Below are 23,469 nucleotides of genomic sequence, written 5' to 3' on the forward strand. Positions count from 1 at the left end.
CCCAGGACCATCAGGCCAGGGAAGCACCACCTACAGAGAGCTGGGCCCTCCCACACCAACAATCAAGAAAATACCCACAGGCTTGCCTACAGGCCTATCTAGGGACATTTTCTCAACTGAGGTTCTGTCTTCTAAAATGACTCCAGCTTAGCTAACAAGGAGGGCCCAGGGTGGGACACATGGATCTCCCTAGGCAGTGGAAATAGAAGAGATCTTCTGGGTGGACTGGGAGCAGATGGGGATGGAAATGTGAGAGATAGGGTTGGGGGTGGAAGGAGGGAGGGAGTACTGAAAAAGGTGACTGGAAAGATGGGGGTCAGGCAGAAACCTGATGCAAGGGAAACTCCCATGAATCTACAAGGACCCCAGCTAAGACTCCTAGCAATAGTGGATACATAGATTGAACTGGCCAACTCCTGTGATCAGATTGGTGACTATCCCAATTGTCATCAGAGAGCCTTCACCCAGTGACTGAAGGAAACAGAAGCAGAGACCCACAGCCAAACATTAGGCAGAGCTCAGGGAATCCTGCTGAAGAGAAGGAGGAAGGATCATTGGAGCAGAGGGGTCAAGGCCATCATAAGAACACCCCCAGAAACAACTCACCTGGCTCATAGGAACTCACAGAGTCTGAACCAACAACCAGGAATCCTGCATGGGACCAACCTAGGCCCTCTACTTATATGTCACAGTTGTGTAGCTTGGTCTCCTTGCAGGACTCCTAACAATGGGAGCATGGACTGTCCCTAAAGCTTTGGCTGGCTGGGAAGCTATTCCTCAAACTGGGTTGTCTTGTCCAGCCTTAGTACAAGGGGAGGAGCTTAGTCTTACGCCATTTGCTAGGCCATGCTCTGTGGATAGCCATGGGAGGCCTAAACAGAAACAGAGGAGGAGTGGATTGAGTGGTTGGAGAGGAAGGGAAACTGTGGTCGAGATGTAAAATAAATAGATAAAATAAAATAAAAATGACTCTAGCCTATGTCAAGTTGACATAAAATTAGCCGGCACAAACACCTTACATTTACAGAAGAAAATTATTTAGCATTAAAAGAGCAAATAAATTAGCTCATCTACTTTTACTTAACTTTTAAACTCTATTTAAACTTTAAGCTTTGCTTAATCTTTAAAGTAAATTAAGACCTTTGAGAGAAATGTAACTTGAAAAAACACAGCAGGGGGACTAGTGAGGTGGCTCACAGGTTAAGAGCACTGGCTGTTCTTCCAGAGCTTTTGAATTCAATTCCCAAGAACCACATGGTGACTCACAACCACCTATAATGAGATCTGGTGCCCTCTTCTGGTCTGCAGGCATACATGCAGGAGGAACACTGTATACATAATAAATAAATATTTTTTAAATGCAAAAACAAACAAAAAAAACCACAACAGGGGAGGAACATATATATTACCTAATTGTGGCTCTCTCTCTCTCTCAAGGAGCCTGCACCCGTGTCCTGGGGGTGTATACTATCCTTTTCCTACGCAATTCTCTGTTTAAATACTTGATAATAAATTCACTAACAGCACTTCACTCAGGTTCATACAGAAGTTGTTTGCGGGGGCATAGTTAAGGATCTGGCTTTATGGAAGAAGAAGTCCCCAGTAGGAAGGAAAATTCTCAGGCTACTGCGAACGTGTCGAGCTGTGTCTCCCTTCAGAGACCCTTCTTTCGGGCTTGTCTGGATACTTCTGAAACTGCTGGTAAGTTGGTCTGGATTTCTCTTGTCATCCCAGCCTTACTCCTCTGGCTTCTGTTTCTTTCCTCTCTCTTTGTCTTTGTTTTCTGGCTAGAGACACACTAAGTATTTAATGAATGTCTCCAGCAGTCAGCTAGGGAAGACTAAGGAACTTTCCGTATACTTGTCCTAGGTCACACAGCTGGTCTAGGAGGTCATCACTAAAGGATTGACCCCAGTACTCAAAAGCCCCCTTTGGATCACCTAATTAACATGCCCAATTAAAATAAAACACTTCATCCTAACACAGGTGTGGTGATATTGTGTCCCCCAATGTATTATGTACCCTAATAAACTTATCTGGGGTCAGAGGACAGAAGAGCCACTAGACAGACATAGAGGCCAGAAAATGGTGGCACTCACACCTTTAATCCTATCACTTGGGAGGTAGCGATCCATCTGGATCTCTATGAGTTCAAGGCCACACTGGAAACAGCCAGGCATAGTGACACACACCTTTAATCCCAGGAAGTGATGGCAGGAAGCAGAAAGGTATATGAGGTATGAGGACCAGGAATTAGAGGCTTTTAGGCTTTTAAGCTTTTAGGCTTTTTCAGCAGCAGTTCAGCTGAGATCCATTCGGATGAGGACTCAGAGGCTTCCAATTTGAGGAAACAGGATTGGCTGAGAAGTTGGAGGGGTGAGGTTAGGTGTGGCTTGTTCTGCTTCTCTAATCTTACAGAATTTACCCCAATATCTGGCTCCAGGTTTTCAGTTAATAAGACCTCTTTAGATTCGTGTTATACATGGGGTTTCCCTCTTTACCTTTATAAATGGCCATTTGCCTATGGGCCACTTCTGTGTCCTCTCTATCCAGAGGCAGTCTTGTGTCCCTCTGCCCCATCTCCCTTCTTCCCTTCCCCTTCTCCCTGTCCTCTGTCTCCTTTACCACCTCATCCTAGCCATTCTAACACAGACCTCCCCTTTTCCTCCTCTTAAAAATCCCACCTGCGGGCCGGGCGGTGGTGGCGCACGCCTTTGATCCCAGCACTCAGGAGACAGAGGCAGGCGGATCTCTGTGAGTTTGAGGCCAGCCTGGTCTACAGAGTGAGTTCCAGGACAGGCACCAAAACCACACAGAGAAACCCTGTCCCTGGGGGGAAAAATCCCACCTGCAAGGTCATTTGCTGCTGTTTTTCTGTCTGAGTCAGAAAGCAGCCACTTGAACTTTTCTTCCCCACTTAATGAAGGATCTTGATGTGAAAAGAGGTGTTTAGGAGTGGTTTGTGCCTAATCTGGGGTTTGGGAAGAAGCCCCCACTGTGCAGAGGTCTCCTTCAGCATCAAGTAATATATGCACACATTCTGTCATTGACAGAAGTAGCAAAGAGAGAGGTGAACTCCCTTGAGGAGCTCCTTAATCTTTGTGGGACCTCCATTCAGGTCAAACCAGATCCTTGGCTTTGATGCAGAAAATAATTTCAGGATAAGCCAGTAGGAAGTGAGTTGGACTTTATTCAGAATAGAGAGCTGCCCAGGGGAAAAAAATAAGGCACCTTGAGAACGTGGATGTAGCCTCTGCAGAGAAGAGTCACATTTAAATGTCTTGACATCAGCTGTTAGGTCCAAAGGAAACTAGTTCTCAAAACTCCAAAAGGCAGTCAGTCCAGCTATTGAGAAGGCTAAGAGAACTTCTAGTGGACAGATCAGAGCCAGCACTGCTCAGGAACTTGGGAACCTGGTTGGTTCCCCTCTACCAAAAGAAGTCATTTCCCTTATCACTGGCAGAAGGGACAAATGGCCATCTGTGTGGCCTATTAGCATACCAAAGCACATGCTGGCCTCCAGGTTCCCTCAGCACCTGTTACACATTTCAGAGTCTAAGCTAGCATCCAAGCTCTTCTCACCTCCTCCCCTACCCTCAACTCCCCCAGCTCATGGGCTTCCCTCCTCCATTCTCCTTATAACCCTATTTCTGAATCTCTCTCTCTCTCTCTCTCTCTCTCTCTCTCTCTCTCTCTCTCTCTCTCGCTCTCTCGCTCTCTCGCTCTCGCTCTCGCTCTCTCTCGCTCTCGATGTTCCTCTCTCTCTCTGTTCTGCTCCTGCTTCTCTCCTGGCCAGGTCTAGTCTGCTAGCCATGTTCAGTTACCTCTATCCCTCTCTACTCAGGACTCTTCCGGATGCCTCTGGCTGCTCCCCCTCGTGTTTATAATGAAAACCTTCCCCTTAACCAGACCATGAAGCAGCCATGTTGTCAGTTTATATGCCAGCCATGAATAATATTTTGGGTGCTCTCAAATAACATCCAAAGGGTTGTGAAAACACTTTTCCTTTTCCTTCTGTTTTGATAAATGAGATCATGGATGGCTGTAGAGGTTCCTTAAGATGGAATTACAATCTCATCAAATAAAACTAGGATCCACAAAGTATTTAAGGCATGTCCCATTCTGAAATTAGGGTTTCTGATGAGATTCCTAGGAGATTTCAGGTTGGGTTTCTTTTTAACTTTTTTTTTTTTAAAGATTTATTTACTTATTATGTATACAGTGTTTCTGTCTGCATGTATCCCTGCAGGCCAGAAGAGGGAGCCAGATCTCATCACAGATGGTAGTGAGCCACCATATGGGTGCTGGGAATTGAACTCAGGACCTCTGGAAGAACAACCAGTGTTCTTAACAACTGAGCCATCTCTGCAGCCCTTCAGGTTGTTTCGATGATAAACTCTCCAAGTCCAGACCTTGTCTCCTTTTGTGCTATTGATGACAATTTGTACATAAGGTTTATTGGAAATGCTTGAAACTTAAAGACTGAATTAAAGCCGGGCAGCGGCATGCCTTTAATCCCAACACTCGAGAGGCAGAGCCAGGCGGATCTCTGTGAGTTCAAGGCCAGCCTGGTCTACAGAGCGAGATCCAGGATAGGCACCAAAACTACACAGAGAAACCCTGTCTCGGAAAAGACTGAATTGAACCACAGGCTGAGTGGTTGTTTGGAGTTACATGCCAAGGAAGCTCAGGCCATGTTTGGCAGGTTGTTTCTATTCCCTTTAACATGGTTTGGCATTTGTCTTTAGATTTTGTTAAACAGTTATCTAGCTTTGAAGTATGAAAACCAAGTGGATTCGTCTTGGGATACTTTGCCACACCAGGTGATACACATTATCTGCTGCCTAAGGTTTGAACACCTGTAGGGTGTTGCATTTGTTAGGAATAAAGACTATAATTCTTAGATTGGGTATGACCTCAAACTCCTGTAATCCTAGCACTGGGAGATGGTGGGAGGAAGCCTTGTTCAAAGCCATCTTCTTTTGCTACCCCCAAGTTAAAGACCAGTCCTGGCTACATGAGATGCTTTTCAAAGCTTCCTAAACTGGGCAGGCATTGTGGAATACGCCTCTGATGCCAGCACTCTTGGAGGCAGAGGCAGGTGGATCTCTGTAGGTCTGAGACCAGCCAGAAGTACATCATTAAGATCTGTCTCAAAATACCGACAATGAAAGAAGATTAAGGTTTTTTTTTGTTGTTGTTGTTATTGCTTTTGCTTTTTTGAGAGAAGGTCAATGTGACATTGGAGTGTTGCCAGAGGTGCAGGGTCTGAGCCACTGGGCATGTTACACACATTCAGTAGTAAGAAATCCAACATTCTTCTTCAGCCATCTAAGCTTGTGGAAAAAGAAGGTTCCACAATGTTCCTTTGACTCACCTTTGGTGACCTTCGATTTCATATCTTCTGTTTCTCCAGAGATGCCAGAAGTCCTGCTATCTCCTGAAACCACGAGATCAGTAGTTCTTAACCTGTGGGTCTTGACCATCAGAAAACACATATTTCTGATGGTCTTAGGAACTGAGACACCTCTCAGTAGCAAAATTACAGTTATGCAGTAGCAACAAAATGAATTTATGGTTGGGGGTTCCTGAGGCCATCGGAAATACATGTTTTACCTTGGTCGCCAGCACTGCCATTGGCCACCTTGGTTCTCCTCAGCAGTCCCTTCTGCAGAGTCAAGGCTGAGTCCCTGCACCTGGAGAACGGCCTTAGCTTCACTGGATTCCAATTCCAAAGATGCAGGTCTAGCCTGAGAACTCTCCTGTTGCCTCATGATCTATCTGCTTTATTTTCCTCAGAGGTTCAGGGTGGGAATGAGCATAGCTGCTTCTTCTACATAAAGATTAAGAGCAGGGGGCCAGAGAATCCGAGTCTTCATGGCCACCACAGGCACAGTCAAGGGGTGCGAGAACTCTGTCTCCTTGTCATCTCCACGGCACATCCAGTTGTGTCCACCCCCTGAGAGAATGTTCTGACCTCACACCCCCATCTTTACCCAGCATTCTTTTGTTGGTCTCTGCTTCCTCAGCCTGACCTGGAAGAACCCACTCAGGGCTGGAATGCTCAGGCTTGGGTAAGGGTGGAGCCCATCCTCAGGAGAGGGACTTCTAGTTTAGAAAGGATCACACAGGCTGAAGGGTCCCTCCTCCACATAGTTCTAGTGACCTTAGGGCCCTTTGAGAGTAACAGAACTGCTCACATGAGCTGAGAGATGTTCCTATCTGCCTTCACAGGACATGAAATGTGTGGGTCACTCTCCATCTCTGGACCTTTGTGTGGTGATATTTTGTTGGTGCTTTAACAAATAAATATTGCGTGAAGATCAGGGTGAAATACTAACCCCTAGAGGCCAAGCAGTGGTGGCACATACCTTTAATCCCAGCCCTTGGGAGGAGGAAACAGGACGTGATGAGGCAGGGTAGAGACAGGAACTTGGCCCTTTTGGGCTGAGGATTCTGTAGATGAATGAGGTCTCTAGTGGCTGGCTGCTCTGCTGCTCTGATCTTTCAGCATTTACCCCGATGTCTGGCTCTGGGTTTTTATTATTAAGACCAATTCAGACTCTTGTCATACCTTTGCTCTACTCACAAAAGGTCAATCAGCCCCTCTGAAGAGGCTGGATCTTGATTGTCTTCACCAGTGTCTGCCTCCAGGGCTCTGTTGCTTGCTCTCCTGAGGTCCGGTAAGGCTTTTGTTCCCAAGTGAATAAAAGGACAGTATGCTTCAGGGAGGGGGCTGACATGAAGGCTCACCATTCAAGAGCAGTAGCTGCTCTTGTGGAGGACCAGAATTCATATCAATAAAAAATAAAAACAAGCCGGGCGGTGGTGGCGCACGCCTTTAATCCCAGCACTCGGGAGGCAGAGGCAGGCGGATCTCTGTGAGTTCAAGGCCAGCCTGGTCTCCAAAGCGAGTTCCAGGAACGGCGCAAAGCTACACAGAGAAACCCTGTCTCGAAAAACCAAAAAAAAAAAATAAAATAAAATAAAAAATAAAAACAAAGCCAAGTGGCGATGTTGCTTGTCTTTAATTCAGGCGTTTAGAAGGCAGAAACATTCAGATCTCTGTGATTTCGAGGCCAGCCTGGTCTACAGAGCGAGTTCCTTGACAGCCAGCGCTACACAGAGAAACCCTGTCTCAAAAATCCTAACTAAATGCATAATGAAAAAGTTAAAAACAAGTCTTTTTTTAAAAAGAGGATTGGAGATATAGTTCAATAGAGGGCTTTCCTAGATCCACTCTTGAGAACTGCAGATCATCATCACCACCACCATCACCACCATCATTATCACCATCAAGGACTGGCAGGGACAGCTCAACTGCCGCCAAACATGAAGGGTTTGATCACAGGGATCTGCATGGTGGAAAGAGAGGAAAAAACTCCTGCAAGCTGTTCTTTGACATCCACACTCACGCCTTTGTACACTTGTACCTACACACACACACACACACACACACACACACACACACACACACTAAATTAAAAAGGCACCATGGTCAAGATCTATAATATCAGCACTTAGGAGGTGGACAGAGGGTTCACGATCACCTCTGCTACATAGCTTGTTCAGGGCAAGTCTTAGTAACAGGAAACTACCTTTAAAAATTAATGAACTAATTTGGTGGCACCACTCACCATTTAGCTAAATAGACTGTATGATTGTTGTTCGGCTAAGGAGACTGCCTGACGTAGTTCCAATTCTCATAACTTAGCTCTCTTTGATTGTAGGACTGTCGTTTAGCTAAGGAAACCGTGTGACAAAGTCCCAGTTCTGACTGAGTGGACACAGCCCCACTTCCTCCTTTACTTTTATTACTTACAAAATAAAATCATTTGTATAATGGTTTTTGGATTCGCTGGCTTGCTCCCTTTGCCCTCAAAATAGTGATGGTCTGAGATGATCTGGGAAAGGAAATAAGATGAATAAATTTATTGAAAAAAGTAATACAAAACCTACACATTTGAAAGTATTAATATTGATGAAATAGCTGAACAGGATGTTCTAACTAGACCCCAGAGATAGAGATGAAGACCAAGATTGGGAAAGTACAAAAACAAACAAACAAAAAAACCCACAAATGAGTTTGGGAACATTTTCTGCTTATTTTGTAGTGAAGATAGTAATGCTTTTATAGATATAAAATGCAAATTTGGAAGCTAAGACTCAAGAAAAAAGATATGATCTCCCATTATGAGTTTAGAAGATAATAAAAATAAGAAAGATAGGAATGTTGCAGAAATTATATAGATATATAAATAGGATATCTATAAAAGTTTAAAATACATGATAGTATATTTTGATAAGAATTTTTGTTTTGCTTATTATAAGAATTGGCCTTTAAATTCTAATTGTCTGGCAACAGTGACCATGAGGAAACGTTCAAGGCCTCTCCTCCCCCACCTAGTTAAACTTTGTCTATTTGCTCCAGGAAATGTGACCATTGAATTTTATGATTATGATTTTTTAAGGATGTTTGATTCATGTTGGAAAAATAGTCACGTATTAGATATTTTTTGAAATGCAAATATAGACTGATGTAATCATTGTTGTAAGATACAAGAATAAACTCTGTGGCCCTGGGAAGAGAGATATACATATATTTTCTCCTATACACTACCTCCCAAGCACTGTAATAAATAAAATATTCCTAGAGGCTCAGAAAAAGATTCAAACTGCTGTCCGGTTTAACTCTTTATATTGCCTGCTATATCCACCCTTCTCAAGTCCTGCTCTCTGCTGGAGCTGATCCCCAGTACTAACTAACTGACTAATTAATTTATTAATATTACAAATTAATTAATCGATTGAGGACTCTGTCCTCAAAAGACAGAGGAGAGAAGGAGCCATTGGTCCCAGGCCAGGCTGGCAGGTTAGAGAGGGGCATCTCTGGTGAACAGTGCTCTGGGACCCAGGTCAGGGCTTGGTTTCGGGAAGGAAGTGGCCCTGCAGGGGTAGGGGCACAGTGCCTCCACCTCACAACAGCATCCCGCTGCAGTTCCGCACACACTGCACTGCCCCCTACCGAGCACCTGGAGGCAGCGCGCATTAGTTCCTGCAGCAGAATGGCCAGTGACTTGCAGAGAGGCAGGCACTGCCTTAGGAGCACTTGCCCTGCGTGCCCAGCTCTGGCCACGAGCCCACCTTCAGGAGCTCCCGTAGCACGCCCTTCAGAGATCCCGTCAGCAGCTGCTGATGGTGAATAGCGGGTACCGGATGGGGATCGACTTTTTAGACGCTGAAGACTACTAGGCCTACTAACTAGAGTGCCAAAGCCAGTCTTGCTGCCAAGAGCGCTCACCTGGCGGGGTCCAGAGACAGGATGACCCTGTACTGACCTAGGCAAGGCTAAAGAGGCTCTGAATCCCTTTGGTGAATAAAGTTTCTGCACTTATGACACCTGCGTGGTCCTTGTCACTAAGGGGGTGCCCAGGACTCCCTGGACCTCCTCTCAACTGTCCTCTTTGGACCCTTTAGGCTCACTAAGCAGGGGATTGGACAGGAAGGGTACATTCTAGGCAGAAGGTCCCAAAGTCCTGAGAAAAAGGGCAGCATCCAGCCAAAGCTGGTCAAAAAGCAGTGCTCAGACTGCAAGGTGTGCTTAGGGTGGAAAAAACCAAGAGTTCCCCTTGGTGGCAGGGACAGTCTTACAAAGACTGGCATAGCTACGTTTGAATTGGGATGGGGGTGGGGTCACTGCCCCCTCACCTCTCATGGTCCTTCACTAGCCAACTCCTACTCTCTGTCTTCCTGGCCTGGTCTCCATCCTCCCTCACAAAGCAGAGGCTGTCTGGGAACAGGCTCTATTTATTTTAGTTTCATTAATGTATTTATTCACTTGTGCAGGACTGGAGCTTGTACACGCTAGTGGTTTTCTCAACGCTGTAGCTCCCCACAGCTTGCCACCTCCTGTCTCAGCCAAGGGAGTGGCTAGGACTACAGACATGTATAAAGCCTGACTAAGACAGTCACTTAGGGGTTCTGAGGGTGGGAGGGGGCACTGGAGAGAGATTAAGGGCACTTGGGTGCTCTTCCAATTCCCAGCACCAGATGGTGACTCACACCATCTATGGTGAGATCTAATTCCCTCTTCTGGTGTGCATGAGGACAGAGCACTCACGTACATAAAATACATGAATACATCTTTTTTAAAGACTAGCTGAGGTCAATTTATTTACAAAAGTTGAAGAAGAAGATAGACTTTTAAGTCAGCACACTATTCCCATTCCTATGCTCCCATTCCTATGCTCCCATTCCTGATCCAGCTGTCTTGTCTCTCCGGGAGGCCCTGCAAGACATCTGCCTGCCCCAAGGAAGGCTCAGGAGAGGAGCCTGCTTGGCACAGAAACTGAGTTCCTTTTTTTATTTTATTTTATTTATTTATTTATTTATTTATTTATTTATTTATTTATTTATTTATTTATTTTGGTTTTTCGAGACAGGGTTTCTCTGTGTAGCTTTGCGCCTTTCCTGGAACTCGCTTTGGAGACCTCGAACTCACAGAGATCCGCCTGGCTCTGCCTCCCAAGTGCTGGGATTAAAGGCGTGCGCCACCACTGCCCGGCTAGAGTTCCTTTTTTTAACAAGCCAGGAGATAAATAATGGGGAGAACTCCAGCAAGGTGGACCACCAAGGTCCTGTGGGAGAGCCTCGGACAACCCCAGTGGTCTCTATTTCCCCCACACAGCTACTGAAGACTACTTGTGTACACTTTCCAAATGGTTAACCCTTGCTGGCCTGGAACTCACTGTGCAGAGCAGGCTGGTGTCAAACGCACAGAGATTCGTGGGCCCCTCCCTGGAGTGCTGGCATTAAAGACGTGCACACCACATATAACAAATTATTTTTTTTAATTACGAAAGTTATTTAAGGATGGAGATATAGCTCAGTGACAGCTATAGCATGGTTGAAGGCCTAGATTCAATGCCCAATACTACAAAAATAAATAAAGTAACTAAAAAATAAGAGAAAATGGTAGTTTATGTCTCGTGCAGAAATGAGGATTGTTTATTAAATCATTTTTGCTTTTGTTTTGTGGGGTTTGGTTTTTGTTGTTGTTTGTTGTTTGTTTTGGGGGGGTTGGTTTTGTTTTGTTTTGTTTTGTTTTTTGAGCTTAGATATCATGTAGCCCAGGCTGTCCTCATACTCAGTGCGTAGCAGAGGATGGCCTTGAATTTCCTGATCTGGTCTTCCTGCCCCCACCTCTAAGTGGGATTACAGGCACAAATCATCACCTCTGGTTTTATGTGACATTAGGGATGGAATCCAGGCTTCGTATGAGCTAGGACGGCTCTCTGAAATGGAAGGGTACCTCCAACCGGAGTGTGAAGTCTTTGCCTTAGCTTGGGATCAGGGTTCAGACTTCCCAGCTAGACCTCTATTCCTACATGTGCTGCTATTAATGATGTGTAACCCAGGACAAATTCCTTTGTCCTATGTGCCTCAGTTTCCTCATAGGTGGGGGGATGCACTGTCTTTCTGTGTAGCCCTGGCTGCCTGGAACTCACTCTGTAGACCAGGCTGGCCTCGAACTCACAGAGATCCACCTGCCTCTGCCTCTGAGTTCTTGGATTAAAGGTGTGTGCCCCCACACCCAGCCAATCTTCCTTTTGCAAGTGGGTCTGTGTGAATGTGAGGAGTACAGATGGAGGCCTGTCCTCCGTGCTTGCTGGCTTGGAGCTCCCTCCTCCCTGTGTCTACGTGGCTGATTCTCCCTCTTCTCTGAACACCCAGCTCAGATCCCATTGCCTCCAGGAAGAGTCTCTGAGGCTCTCTCAGCCTGCCTCACCTCTGGCGGGTGCTTCCACATATCCACAAGTATATACCTCAGTAATGCAGGAAACTCAACAGTCACCAGGAGCTTCTGCATTGACCCCTTTGGGCAACCAGTCCCTCAGCTGGACTCCAGGCCCCTTTATGTGTGTGTGCCTACGTCCATGTGGTGTCCATGTGACGTATATGTTTGTGTATGTAGGCACAAGTTGAGGTAAGGTACACACTTTTGTAAGTGTATGCATGTGTAGGCCAGATATTAACCTTGAGTGTCTTCCCCCGTTGCTCTCTGCCTTATTTTGTGAGGCAAGATCTCTTTGCTGAAGATCTTGCAGATTTGGCTAGCCTGGCTGGCCAGTGAACACTGAGGATCAGCCTGTCCCCACCCCTCCCCCTCCTCTCCCCTTGCTGTGGATACAGACTCACACCAGCTTTTGTGTAGGTGCTGGGGACCCAAACTTGGAGTCTCATTCTTGCACAGCAAGCACTCTCCCCAACTCCTCCAGATCCCCCCTTTTATTTTGATCTCTCAAGAAGAGCCTGGTGAGAACAAGCTGTTGGCAAATGAGGCCTGTTGCACAACCAGAGACATCTGGAACAATGCGGAACCAGCGGGGGACAGCTGAGTGTGTACCAGGCACAGAGCACAGCACACAGTGGTGGTCTCTGAGCTGACATCTTGGAGATTGTAGCCAAGGGCCAATGTAGGCGGTCCAAATCCTTCCTGACCCGCTCCTACCCTTCACTGCGGTTCACAGAACCTCCTCCTCAGACCCAAGAATCCCACTCGGACACAGAGTTCATGCAGATGCTGTATTTATTAGTGGGTTCACTTTAAGTACAGGTGGGTTATCTGACACAGACCACTTCAGCTTGGGTGGCCATGCGCTTTACTCTGTACAAGTCCCGTTTACACTCTTCCACACAAACTTGATGGCCTTGAAGCCAGCCCTCACATAATAGCCACAGAAGCCCTTGAGTACCTGGCCAGGCTTTTTAGGGTAATCGGAATACTCGAATGAACCTTTTAAGGGCCCAAAAATCTTATCACGTAGTGCGGTAGTATACACGACTATTTGATTCAAAAGGTTTGTGTATGTGCCATAGCTCGCATTGACGTATTCATCATCATTCAGTAAGAATTCCACAGGAGTCCCATCAGAAAAGCCGTGTAGTAGACCCCAGCTGTCTCCATGTTTCACCTGGATACTAGGGAAGAGGACAAGCTTTGAATACTCACCCAGACACAGCCTGACTCACCCCCCGGGGTCCTTGGTGGCCCTCCTGCTCTCTTTTGGCTTCTTGAGACACACTAGCCTCTCACTCTGGGGAAGCCAGTCTCAGACGCTGTGCTCTGCACCTCATCACTCAGCCTGTTGGGGACTCAGTTCCCTCACATGCACAGTAGACATCATAAGCAGAGCAGAACCTGGGAACCTGCTCATTGAGACCTTCAAACGGAGCAGTCACTGTCACCAGGAAGGTGCCCCTGGCCAAGCTGGGACTTTCTCAACCTAGGTCACTTAGAAGACAGCAGCAGATCACAGAAAAACAGGTGCCTTCCAGCCCCACCTACTGAGTTCATTAGCATCCTCGTCTTTGGTATCATTCCAGAGCTTTCTCAGCCCTGTTCACACGCTCTCTTCAATTGGCTGACTCTTTCCTTCTCCATATCTCACGTGTCTGACATCCTTTAAGTACAAAGCAGAAATCCACTCAGGCCTCAAGGAGGATTGCCCCCGTATGAAAGGCCTGCCTCTGGATTTTCTGTTTCCATCGTATCTCACCAATGATATTCAATTCGAGGTCCCCTCTATCCTCACCTCTTAGACTCTGACCTGGCAGATCAGCTTTTGCTCTCAAGGGTTGGGACTCAGGGGCCCTTTGTGGTCGACTTGAGTAGGGAGAAGCGTCTTCAACTTTCTTTGATCAACCCAAGAGACAACAGTAGGACTTTCCAAATGGATTCCGTAAGAATAGGACTGTATTCAGGAGAGGTAGCTGGGGACAGGGACAAGCCAAAAGGTTTGGCTAGTGGCTCCGTGACTCTGAAAATCAAATGGCTTTAACCAGCCACTAGAAGCCAGATGGGGATTCTGTGGGAAGACACTGTAAGTGGACCATGTACTTATAGATGGGTTTCTGAAACCATGGGAAAAATTGTGACAGGACACAGTGGTAAGGGCCATGAGCCTGATCATACTTACCCGATAATCACATTACGCCGAATATAAACCAGAATTCCTGTTAAGTTTTTTCCTTCAGGTATGGAAGTGCAGAATTGTGTCCCAGTTCGTGTGCCATGGTAATCTGTGTGGATGAAAACACAGGAAAGAGAAAACCCACTCAGGCATGTGGAGGGCCCGTCAGCCCAGCCTTGAAGCCAGGGAGGATTTAGTCTGTGGCAAAAGCAGGGAAGAGTCCCCTTGTCTTCTGGGTTGAGAGAGATGAGGTGGCCACCAGGGAGAGGGCAAACTCCAGAGTTGATTTACCTTCTGTGGAAAAGGTGGGGGTCCCCAGGATGGCAAAAACCAGCAACAGCAGCATGGTCTCCAGCTGAAACATCTCAGGGTCTGAGTGAAAGAGCACAGACTACCTAAGTCCTAGAGAGGGAACCCGCTGGACTTCCGCCATGCCCACCCCTGGGAGCCGTGCACCTTACCTGGCTGAGAGAATTCACCCTGGGTATCTTGTGCCTGGACCTCCTTCCCTTCCCCTTATATGCTCCTGGAGTCTCTTGGGCCCCTGTCCAGAAGGAAGGAGCCACAGGCCACCAGAGGGACAGGAAGGAGCTGGTGGGGGGCTCTTCCTGGGGGAGTTCTCAAAGCCATCTGGGGAGGCTCTTCCTGGGGGAGTTCTCAAAGCCGTCTGGGGAGGCTCCCGGACGCACAATGTTTGCCTACTTGGCACCACCACTTACATCAACAGGGCTGGGGACAGTGACAGGCATTTATTTCTATTGTCACCTCTGGGTTCTCTGTCCTGAGCACCTGATCAGAACTTGACCTTAGAAATAGGGGAGCTTTCCTGAGAGCCCTTCCCCAGCTGTGCCAGGCAGGTTTCAACCAGCTATGGGGGACAGAACACCTGGCCTCAGACACTCTACAGAGCAGGCCCAGGCCTCCATAGGCTTAGGCAGCCCCTGGTCTGGCAGACTTCCCAGAGCCCCTACCAGCTCCCTGCTGACCTCAGAGAGCCGGCAACAATAATCTTGTTCCCTCTGTCCTGTTTAAGGAAAAAGGGGCACTTAGTCAATAGTTGCTTGTCCTGTCACCCTGGTATCCGTGGTGGTCTCCCTCATAGGCTGGATTTAGGTATAGTAAGGATGAAGATGTGTAAGGGACTCAGAGGTCATGGGGACAGAAAGACACACCAGACATAACAGAAGCCATGATTAGAGGCAGAGAGTGAGGGAGCGTGAGCTCTCTTGTCCAACCCAGCTGGCAGCACTTGGGACCAGGCTGAGGGGTGTGTGTGTGTGTGTGTGTGTGTGTGTGTGTGTGTGTGTCTTAGGATTGAACCTTGACCAACAATACATTTGGCAAATGCTCTACCACTGAGCTAATAAGGCCCTTTCTCCTCTTGTCTGTGCACGTGGAGTCAGGGGTACACGAATGTGTGTACACATGTCAGTGGACATCATGTCTCTTCTTATTTTTTGTCTCATCCTACCTCCTCCTCCTCCTCCTCCTCCTCCTCCTCCTCCTCCTCCTCCTCCTCCTCCTCCTCTTCTCTTTTAATTCTTTTAAGAAAGGGTCTTTCTATAACCCTGGCTGGCCTGGAACTTACTACATAGACTAGATTTACCTCAAATTCACAGAGATCTATCTCTGCCTCCCAAATGCTAAGATTAAAGGCCTGAAATTTTCCTATATTTAATTTTTTAAAAATTCATGTATATGATTTTGCCTACATATATGTCTATGCACTAGTTTTATGCATGGTGCCCTTGGAGGCCATAAAAAGGCATCAGATCCCTTGGGACGGGAGATGTATTAGTGCTGGGAGTCCAACCCAAGTCCTCTGGAAGAACAACCAGTGTTCATGGCTGCTGAGCCACCTCTCCAGCCCTTTATTCCTGTTTTTAAGGCCATCTGTCACTGAACCTAGAGCTCACTGATTCAGTTAGAGTGGCTTGTCCATAGGCTCCCAGGATCCCCCTGCCTCCCCATTTCCCCTGTGCTGATATCACAGCCACGCCCTGCTGCGCCCAGCTTGTGTGTGTGTTTGTTTGTTTGTGTGTTTGCTTGTTTGTTTGTTTGTTTGTTTGTTTCAGGGTTTTTCTGTGTAGTTTTGGTCTGTCCTGGATCTGGCTCTGTAGACCAGGCTGGCCTCAAACTCACAGAGATCTGCCTGGCTCTGCCTCCCGAGTACTGAGATTAAAAGCGTGTGCCACCGCCGCGCGGCAACACCCACCTTTTTTTAATGTAGGTGCTGGGAATCGAACTCAGATCCTCATGCTTGATGGCAAATGCTTTACCAACTGAGCCATCTCCCTGTCACTTCCTCAAGTCCCAAGAGCCCCTTCTTTATCTGGATAGTGATATTCCTCTCCAGGGCTTAGGTCCTGTGTAGCTTGCTCTATTTCCCTTTGTCTTTCTATCTGCACCTACTCAGTCCCTTCTTAAATGAAGACCCATAAAAGGAACACAAAGACCCGTTTGTTTTATACCATCATTCCCAGACTTCACCTCAATGACTGGAAAAAAAACCCAAAAATTTGAATGACCTGGAGAGATGGGAGGGAGTCAGATAACAGAGGAAATAAAGGCTGTTTGATACCCCATCTGGAGCAGAGAGCATCTTTAGGAAGGGTATCCTCCGGGTCTCTGGAAATAGTACAAGGTCATGATTGTTGACAGAGTGTGGAAGCCAGAGTGGTGCAAGGCCCAGCTTCCGGCTTCCTACTGGTGAGGGATGTGGTGGGTGAGCCTTGTTCTCTGCTGAGGCACATGGTGGGTGGGCCTTGTTCTCCGCTGAGGCACATGGTGGGTGAGCCTTGTTCTCCACTGAGGCATGTGGTGGGTGAGCCTTGTTCTCCACTGAGGCACATGGTGGGTGAGCCTTGTTCTCCGCTGAGGCACGTGGTGGGTGAGCCTTGTTCTCCGCTGAGGCACGTGGTGGGTGAGCCTTGTTCTCCGCTGTGCTTCTACCCTCTCATCTGTCACGTGGAGAATCACAGAATCTCCCCTCTGTGTTGCTGTGAAGATCCACATAGATTTTTTATCAGATGCTATGCCGTGTAGGTCAAAGTCATTCTCTGGAAAGGACGAAGTCCTAGAAAGAACAAATACATGTCTCTAGAGTGACAGAGGGCCAGTATCATGGTGACCCCCTGCTCTGGAGCTGTGGGGAGGAGCATGAATCCTCTCTACTTGCTTCCCTCACCTTGGTGAACAGATTGCGAACAAGTCTCAACCCCTGTCCACCCATTTTCAGTTCCTCTCATTCTGATTCATGATGCCCTTTCATGGTTTACATCATTCCTTAATGACAGTTTTTGCTGGTTTTTGAAAAAAACAAAACAAAACACTTTATTCATTGGAAAATCATGAATAAGAACTCATCAAGCCAGGCGGTGGTGGTGCACGCCTTTAATCCCAGCACTCGGGAGGCAGAGGCAGGTGGATCTCTGTGAGTTTGAGGCCAGCCTGGTCTACAAAGCCAGTTCCAGGAAAGGCGCAAAGCTACACAGAGAAACTCTGTCTCAAAAAACCAAAAAAAAAAGAATTCATCAAACCAGGGAGACCTGCATTCTGTGGAGACAGTTCTCCACACTCATTCCTTCTCTTCCGTTCCATGCCCAACCACTGTCCTGAAACTGATATTTCTGTTCGTGCTTACACATGAGCCTTGCTTTCTTGAGTTGCTGTGGGTGCCAGCATGCAGCAAAGCTTTTTCCATCTATCTGCGCCTTTGTCTGATGTTGCTGCACCCCACTCACAAGTCCACCACCAGCTTCCCTACTTCTGGGTGGCCCCCATTTTCAAGTGAGTCTCCCCACTCATCGCCTGCTTTGCTCCTTTCCGTCTCTGTGATTCTGACCCTGCTTCCTGTTGAGGCCCTCGTGGGCTTACAAAGGCTTGCAAAGAATGGCCTTGTTTGTACACAGACTGGCCCTTGCCAGGAACGAGGGACACTGGTCTCATAGGATGACAATGAGGATGGGCTGCGGAACTAGGAGAGACCTCCATTCCCTAAGCCAGGAGCTATTAATACCTATACAAGGGATGGGAAGAATAGAAACTCAAAGGTCAAAGGGGCCTGTCATGTTTCTGAGATAAGAGTGCTCTTCATGCGTTATAGTCATCAGAAAAGTTTTAGAAAGCAAAAATATTTTGTGACTCACGAAAATTTTAAGGTTTGGAGTGATGGTTCAGTGGTTAAGAAATGGACTGCAACCGGGCGGTGGTGGTACACACCTTTAATGCCAGCACTCGGGAGGCAGAGGCAGGAGGATCTTTGTGAGTTTAAGGACTGCCTAATCTACAGAGTGAGTTCCAGGACAGCCAGGGTTGTTACACAAAGAAACATTGTCTTGAAACCCTAAAAAAGAAAAATAAATAAATTAATTTTAAAAAAATAGCATGGACTGCTCTTCCAGAGGACCTGGGTTCTGTTCCCAGCATCCACAGCAGGTGGTTCACACTTACTACTCTAGCTCCAGGAGATTGGATACCTTCTTCGGGCCTCCAAAAATACCTATACTCACATGAACATTCCCCCCAAGTGGACACACACAGGTACACATAATTAAAAATAAATCTTTCCTTTTTTGAAGACAGGGTCTTACTATGTAACCCTGGCTGGCCTAGAACTCACTATATAGACTAGGCTGGCCTCATAATCGCAGAGATCTGTCTGCCTCTGCCTCCTCAGTGCTGGGATTTTTCTGACATGTGTACTACACACTTGCCATACCAGAAAAAAAAAAAAAAGATTTCTGTAATCCTGATGCCTTCCTTGTCCCCAAGGTCAAGAGTTAGGGTACTTGTCTGTTATCTGCAGCTGCTTTGGCTCATAAAACACACAGTTGTGTTGTCTGGTCCTTCACACAGTCTTCTGACCCTATAAATACCCATTCCTTACCCTGGAGCGGTTCCAGCCCTGTCCCTGGTTGGCTGGACAAAGGAGAGGGTAAGGGGCTCTCTTTAATGGGGCCTGGGAAGAGCCCTCTTACCCCATATCTACACTTGGTTCTGAGTGCTGCACTGCCTCCCTAGGGAGGCTCATAAAGGCTCAAACTCCACTGAGGGATGCTGCAGAGGTGAGTACCCACCTCACTCGCCCTCCCAGCCCTCCTTACACCTCTACTCTGCAGACGCAGTGGAGGCTTTGGCTGGGGACAGGCAGCAGATCCCCTCCTGATGCCCAGGAGGATCTCTGGGGACGTGGAGGCGGAAGGGCCTAAGCTCTTGGCAGACACTCTCTTGGAGCCAGGGGCCCGGAAGGGAACACAAAAGGGGCTTGTGTTCTGTCCCAGTCCAGCCCAAGGGCACTTTTGTGGGTTTGCTGTCACTTCAAGTGCCAAAAAGAGGGTCTGTCTGTCTGAGATTCAAGGAAGTACCCCTGGAGTGGAGGATGGAATGGAAGGAACAGTCAGTGGCACAGTAAGAAACATTTTTACACTGTTCGTATGTGGTAATGGCTGTCACACTTTCACACACCTACATGTGAAAATACACACTCACCCAGCTACACCCACACTGAACAGGTACAGTCCTCACACACACAGCTGGTGGTGGGGGTCCCTCCCCAAAGAGTCTTTGTCTGTATCTCCTCGGCTATAGAGCTGGCCTTGAGCCTACACTAAGGAATGCTCAACACAGGCCTTTTGTCCCTCAGGATCAGGACTCCCCCAAAGGGGGATTTACTGGGCATTTATCAACTGCCCTGGGCACAGCCCAGCCTGCATGGTGCCAGGGACTGGAACAATGAAGCCTTCTCCTTAGACAGAGGTGGGCCCTAGGCGGCTGAGTCCTTGGTAGGAGGTGGTCATAATGCCTGACTCTGTCTCCTGCCTCTCCTGATATAGGACTAGGAAAGACCCCTCTGGATGAATGGGGTCTCCGTCTGCAGCCCACTCAGAGCCAAATCCACAGCCCATGCTGGTCGGCTACAGGAAGCTTCTGTCCTCACTTGGAGGCTAGATCCTAGGTCCCTGGCTCTGATCTTGGGACATTCTGGCCAGAGTGTGGTTTCTGGGTTCAAGGAGGAAGCTGGCTCCTCCACATATCCCCAGCTGATCCCTGGGACCACAGGAACCGGAGGAGACTGATGGGAGGGGAAGAAGGATCAGAAGCCAACTGGCATATCCGTACAGGGAAGAACAGAGGCTGTCCTTATACACGGACCTGAGTCAACGCTGCTGGGAAAAGACCCCAAGAAGCAGCCAGGACTGGGAGACAGCTCATTTCTACATTACTGAAATACCCAGCAACCTTCACCAAAACCCCTGCCAGGTGCCTCTCTCTGTACTAAACATCTCTGCTACACTCTGACCCCGAAAGCTCAGCACTTTATTAGAAAACCAAGGCACCAATCTCATGTATTCCCTCATCATTAGCATAATTAAAATTCCATCTGTGGGCCAGTGAGATGGCTCAGTGGGTAGCGGTGCTTGCCACGAAGTCTGCCAACCTGAGTTCAATCCCTGGGACCCACACGATGGAAGGAAAGAACTGACTCCTGTAAGCTGTCCTCTGACCACTTCAAAATACCAAGTGGAAGAGCACATTTGGATCAGAGCTGCGTTATAAGAGGCAGGATAGGCCCACCTCCGCCCTGGAGTGTGGGAGGGTGTACTCCTGCTCTGAGTACTTGGTGTTGAAGCACAGCTGAAGATGAGTTACCAGGACACTGCCCCAGCAGCTAGGAAGGAGGAGGTGCTGGGCGGTGAATGTGCTTTTCTGTGCTGACATTTTCCTTCCAGTCAGTTTTCACCCCAACGCAGCCTTACAACCCTCTGGGTCTCTAATCTTCAGGAAAGTCCCCAGACTCGCCCTTCTCCTGAACAGCCCAGGGTCACTCACAGGCAACTGGGAAACAAAGGGATAAATTCAAATATCTAGTTCAAAGTTTGTTAGACTGTTACGTAACCCAATGTAAGAGGCGGGGGGGGGGGGGGGGGGGGGGGGGGCAATAACAGCAAACCGTTTCTGAAGGTGTGATGACCAAAAAAATCAAATTCATAAAGCATCTGAGGTGTTTCTGGTGGGACTTGTCCATCTTGCGTCCTGGGACTTCGCTGCAGCCTTGGTTCTAGACACACAATGAACACTGTGCCCCACAGATGCCACCGAACCACACAAGGCCAGTGCTGCCTGAAGGGCCTGGACTCAGATTCAAGACTATTGTATGTTACTACAATAGTCAATGTTGTTTTGTTTTGTTTTTCACCGTTCACACAAAGTTTTCTGCTCTTATGGAAACCTAACAGTTTAATTACAGGAAACAAAGACTCAATTTTTTCCCATGTCACTCTTCAGCACGTTAAGTATCAAATTGTTATATCTTTGGATCGTAGACAAATAAGCATCTCATTAGCATACAGATTTGCATTCAGGATAAAACGGTTAACGGGGGCTGGAAAGACGGCTCAGTGGTTAAGAATTCTTGCTGCTCCTCCAGAGGATCAGAGTTTGGTCCTCAGCATCCACATCAGTGGCTCACAACAACTTGTGACTCCAGCTGTGGAGGATTTGACACCCCCTTCCTTACCTCCCCAGGAACCCACACACATATACACATGAATAAATATTTTTTAAATGGTAAAACTTGCATATGCCAAAGAATTGTTTTAAAAGAAAATTCTTTGTGATCTATTATCAGTACATTTGTACACCTATTTTATATACTCATATGTTGGGGTCTCATAAAAATTTCCCCAGTGAGGGACTGGAGAGACAGCTCAGTGTTTAAAAGCACCATTGCTCTTCCAGCCAACGAAGTTCAGCTCCCAGCACTTACATCAGAGGGTAGTACCTTCAACTGCCTGTAACTCCAGGCCCTGGAGATCCAACCCCCTCTTCTGGCCTCTGCATGTAAGTGTCCTCCTTTGTACATAGCCCCACACAGAAACACATGCATACACATAACTAAAATTTAAAGAATAAACATATCTCTTCTAAAAACCTCTCCAGTAAAAAAGAGGCAAAGTGGAGAAAGTTACGAAGTCCTGTTCTAGTTCACTATCTAATTAGCCCACCCCAACTCATCACCAACACTTACATCCACTGAGGCTCTCAGACATCTGCCCTTGTCCAGGCCACCATTTTCTCCATTGTGCGGCCCACGCCCTCAACCCCACCCCTCGGCCCCAGCTCTCTGCTTCCCAGGGACTTCTCTAATTAGGAAAGCTACTTCTTGGTGGCTGCCCCTCCCAGTGTTTCAACAGCATGTGTCATTGGCCTCTGCCCACACACATAGGGGTCACTTGGGGGCTGGGAACTGCCTTTTGTCTTTGACACATTCCCTTGAGATTGATGAAAAACCACCATCTGCTTCTTCCACACTTCGATAGCCCCTGTCCCCTCACCAGCTTTTCCAGAAATTAACTAGAGGATGTAAATACGTAAAGGCAAAAGCAGTTTCATCAATGTAGTATCCAAATAGGATTTCAGGTTCAATGGTGCATTTGGGATTCTAGGGAGCCTGCAAGCCCTCAGGAATAATGCTCCATTGGAAGCTCTTAGCCCAGAGACTGAGGGAAAGATAGCCAATAGACCAAAAATCTGTGAGGAAGCAGAAATACCACAGCAGTCAGAAAAAGTGTGCTGTACCCCTCCCAAGGCACCAGGTCAGTATTAGCAAGCCCTCCCTCCCTCCATCTGCCTCTGAGCCAGGCCCATGACTGCTCCCTGGTGGACGGTGATGGACATGCAGGTGCCTACTCGATGTGGTCACACAAGCAGGGACTTTGGCTTTTCCTGGTTTCCTCAGGCTCTGGTTGAAACATGAATAGTTGATGGGGCAGAGTGAGGTTTGCCTAGCCAGGGCACCTCCTAAAATGTCCTGAAGACCTCAGTGCATGCCCACCTTGTCCCCTTCCTCCCGTCTCCTGGGGTCCTTAGACACTGCGATACAGAGCAGAGGGTGGAATTCCCTGGCTTTGTCCCTGTGGGGCTTGATCACACCCTTTACCCCAGAGTCTCAGTTCCAGTGCTGTGGGGGTGTGATCAGAACAGCTCCTGAGGAGCCTGGGGGTGCATCCTGTGGTTGGTGCAGTGCCAGCCACACTGTGCACTGGTCCTGCATCAACAAGATGAGGGTTTCGGATGCTGTGATTCAGGAAGGAGGGGGACCAGAGGACCCCAGAGCATGTTTCAAAAAGAAAACAAAGGCTCAGGAGGAAGCAGAGCTCCCACCGGGTGTACTGAGTGAACCCAGCCTGTGCTGTTAGGAGCAGGGACCTCAGCCATGCTGGACTCATCTCCTGGGTGCTGGTCTTTGCAGAAGATTCCTGATCCTTCTACCTCCATCTCCCATGTTCTGGAATTACAGGTGCGTGCCACCACACCCACCCACAAAATGTGGTTTTTGTAATTACACTAAATGGATGCTACTGTTTGCAATCAAAACTTTGGTTGATGAGGATGGGCCAAGATTTTGGAGGTTAGATACCGGTCTTGGACTGAGAGAAAGGACGTGACCACAGGAAGCCATCCGAGTTCAAGAAAAGCTATGAAAGTATCAGCA

The sequence above is a fragment of the Peromyscus californicus genome, unplaced genomic scaffold, assembly GCF_007827085.1.
Source record: "Peromyscus californicus insignis strain IS unplaced genomic scaffold, ASM782708v3 Scaffold_3__1_contigs__length_106647218, whole genome shotgun sequence".
Classification (NCBI taxonomy): Eukaryota; Metazoa; Chordata; class Mammalia; order Rodentia; family Cricetidae; genus Peromyscus; species Peromyscus californicus.